This window comes from Trachypithecus francoisi, unplaced genomic scaffold, assembly GCF_009764315.1.
Source record: "Trachypithecus francoisi isolate TF-2019V2 unplaced genomic scaffold, Tfra_2.0 Lachesis_group15, whole genome shotgun sequence".
NCBI lineage: Eukaryota > Metazoa > Chordata > Mammalia > Primates > Cercopithecidae > Trachypithecus > Trachypithecus francoisi.
In genome coordinates this window covers 93,909,041-93,912,704 of record NW_022681460.1, presented here as the reverse complement: position 1 = coordinate 93,912,704, position 3,664 = coordinate 93,909,041, and the positions used below count along the sequence as shown (strand labels likewise).

Sequence of the window (3,664 nt, the reverse complement as noted above, 5' to 3'; positions counted from 1 at the left end):
CCAGTAAGGTTGGGTTCTGGTGAGGGGCCTCTTCTAGGTTGCAGACAGCTGACTGCTCATTGTATCCTCACATGGCAGAAAGAGAGCCAGAGAGGTAATTGGGGTTACTTTAGGGCACTAGTCCCATTCATGAGGGCTGCACCCTCATGATCTAATTACTTTCCAAAGGCTCACCTCCTAATACCATCACATTTGGAGTTAGGATTTGAACATATGAGTCTGGGGGAAAATATAAACATTCAGTTCATTGTAGTGTCTAAAAACATCACAGCCCCATCCACTTGATGCCCACTCCCCATGTGCCAGTGGGAAGTTCAAAGAATCCTGAAACATCTAAACAGAGCCCTTAAAAAAATTAAAAACCATGAAATCACTAAAACTATTGCTCTAGCCAAAGCTGTCTCTTCCTGAATATGGCTTGCAAATCCCAATTCCATGTTTGTGCATTCCCTAAGTTGTTGTTTTCTACTCTTTGCCTTCCCAATACCCACAATGAAAGTGGAAGGAAATTCAGACATTATCTGAAGGAATGTTAATAATGATGGGGAGTGTCAGGTTCACACTGGGGTGATCATGAAAATGCTGTTCTTTTAATGTCATATTCGAGGTTCCTAGAAAGCAAAGGTTATGACTACTTAGTGAATTTCTTAAGATCTTGCAATGTGCATGCAAATACATAATAAATACAAGAAATGATCTTGTGTTCAGGCTTCTGTTAACTAGAATTCCCTGTTAATTGTTACTCCATACTTCTATAATAATGGATCTCAGAAACTTGTTGAGGTTGCTTCTTAATTATCCAAAACCTGTGTTCATTATAGTTTTTTTTTAAGTCATGAATACACTTTTAATTGATCTCAGATTGGAAGGTCAGTAATCATTTTCGCCCCTAATCTGTTAGAGCCCTGTAGTGAGCAGCCTTGAGGAGCTGGGTTAACTGGTTATTTTCCCAGTTTCCATCATCTGCAGTATTAGAGCAGACAAGGCACTGTCTCAGTTTAGGATAAACACATGGCTGGCGACCAAACCCGTCTCTTACATTCCGCGTATCTTCTTTAGCTCTTCTACTTTGTTGGCGTAAGCTTTCATGGCATCTTCCTTGGTAGTCCCTTTCAGCTCATTCCAGGTGTCCCACTTGGTCTTACCCTTGAAGTCCAACAGCCCAGGCCATTCTATATTTATGTTGCCTGCAGTTGCTTGTTTGTAGTGGCCATAGATGAACACATCTCATCATCCCCTGGCTCGGTCTTAAGGTGTTTGACATCTTCCACAGCTTTCTCAAACTCAGCCTGAGACATCCTGGCCAGCTTGCAAGGACTCCAGGGAACCCATGGAGGAGGAGAGGAGCAGGAAGCAATCATCATAGTTTTAAAATTAAATATGTATACCATGCTTAATTCTTTTACAGATGCACTCTATATATGTATATATAGTACTATTTTCTTTTAAACTGGTAACAGGTTCCTTACAAAATTATTGATAGTTTTCTGTCTCTGATAATGGAGATGTCAGCTTACCTTTGGAACTGGCTTCTTTTTCCGGGTGGGTGGGGGAATCCCCAAGTAGTCCTTTGTGTGGTATAAATGTAAAGGAAATAACCATCCATGAGCTGATAAGGGTAGATAATTGGATCTTTGTGGGATCTAGTCCAGGGCTCTGGCCCTTTGAGTAGATGATGTCTCATAGCCCTCCTCAAGTGAGTGTCCAACTCAGACTCCCACTCTCAAGTTCAGAGTTGTCAAATGGCCTGATGGGCCTCCAAAGCCCTGGTGAAGATGACCAGCAAAGGTAAGTAAGTCCAAAGATAGAATTTGTGATAAGGGAGAAGAGCCTGCATTGGTGACCCTGATTCAGTGTCAGGGCCGTAATCAGATGGAGGAAGCACTCATTCTGGACTTAGTGCACAGCTGATATCAAAACTTCCTTGGACCAGTACCTCCAGTGCTGTGGGTGTATCCTGGGGAAATGACTGAGGTTGTGATTAGATTACATATGGCTGATTCCTAGACAACTTGAAATCGAGGCTATATGTCTTGTGGGACACCCATGGCTGAGTCTGCGGAGAAAGGGGTAGTTTCCCAAGGAACATATTGGTTATTTTATCAGCAAAAATGCAAACGAATAGAAGGGTGCAAACAAAAACAACTGACTACATCATAAATACTAAAAATGGTTTCCCCCTTTTATAAAAGGTAAGCAAATGCCTATGCCTTTCTCAAGTTCAAGAATTATTATAACCATGCTTCCATTTCCAAAAGAAGGAAACTGTACCCATAGTGACTGTATAGAAAAGGAAACACAACAGAGGTTCAGAGTCATAGCTGGGCTGACTGCCTGCACACACCCAGCTGTTCTCTTAAAATCGCAAACCCCGTGGAAGTTCAAGACTCTGTTGTTTTGGCCCAAATTACATATTTCAACACTTTATTGTTTGCTTTTGATGTCTGGGTTAGTAATTTTAATGCAAAAAGGACCATCTGGGAAAAACATTTTTGTGTGTGTCTCATGTGGGTTCTTTAGGGATAAGCAAAAATGCTCATTATTTAAGCAAAAATGTTTTTAATATGGAGCTGCAATGATGTTGTGAATAAGGAGTTACATCATTGTGATATCCACTTCTGTGCCCAGAAAAACAGAAACACATTGCTTTGCATTCATGAGGAAAGTGTAGAGATCCCTGCAAGAAATGCGTTTTAGAAATTGCCCCAAATATTACTCTAGAATACATTCTTTGTTATTAAGCTTGGTTATAGCATAAGGAAAAAAATGCTTCAGTAAACTTTTTCAAATGATCTTTCATAAAATTACATTTCTTAATATATTTTTAAATCAAGAAAGCCACATATACAATATTAACTGGGAAAGGATATTTTTTAAAATTCTTGAAAATAACAGATTGGCATAATCAAATCAGGTGAGTTCTGGTGATTACTGAGAATAAAACACCTGGATTCAATAAATCTTAAAGCACTTAACCATGTAATAAAGCACAGAGCGATGGAAGAAAATGTGTAAATTTGAAGTCTCATCTAATTTAAAGTCACAAAAATGAGAATCACACAAAATACTCTCGCCTTCCTGGGCAGAAATGAATACATCAACACTGCAGGCTATGACAGTGTAGTACCTATTAATGTATTGTGGATAAACAATTAAAAAGCTTGATCACCAAATGTAAGATAATGTAAGGGAGCACTCTTCAAATGAGTCTCGGTATATCAGAGTATATGCAGACTTGCCCTAAGAGACCTTGTTCGGTGGGGGGGTGGCTTTAAAGAATCCAGGTTCTTAAGTGAATTAAGGCAAGAACAGAAAATCAAATACAGCATGTTCTTACTTATAAGTGAGAACTAAGCATTGTGGGAGCTAAGCATTGGATACTCATGGACATAAACATGGGAACAAGAGGCACCGGAGACCACTAGAGGTGGGAGGGAGGGACGCAAGGGCTGATAATCTACCTGTTGGGTACTATGCTCACTGTTTGAGTGATGGGATCATTTGTACCCTAAACCTCAGCATCATACAATATACCTACATAAAAAACCTGCACATCTACCCCCTGAATCTAAAATAAAAGTTGAAATTATTAAATAATTTCTTTAAAGAATCCAGGTCCTTACCTTCCATATGTTCTCTTTCCTAAAACACACCTGCCTACAGG

General features: G+C 39.7%; 1 pseudogene; it reads right to left on the bottom strand.

Annotated features, from left to right (window-relative positions):
* Positions 1–1,035: 1,035 nt before the first annotated feature.
* Positions 1,036–1,298, bottom strand: LOC117097583 (annotated as a pseudogene).
* Positions 1,299–3,664: the final 2,366 nt, after the last annotated feature.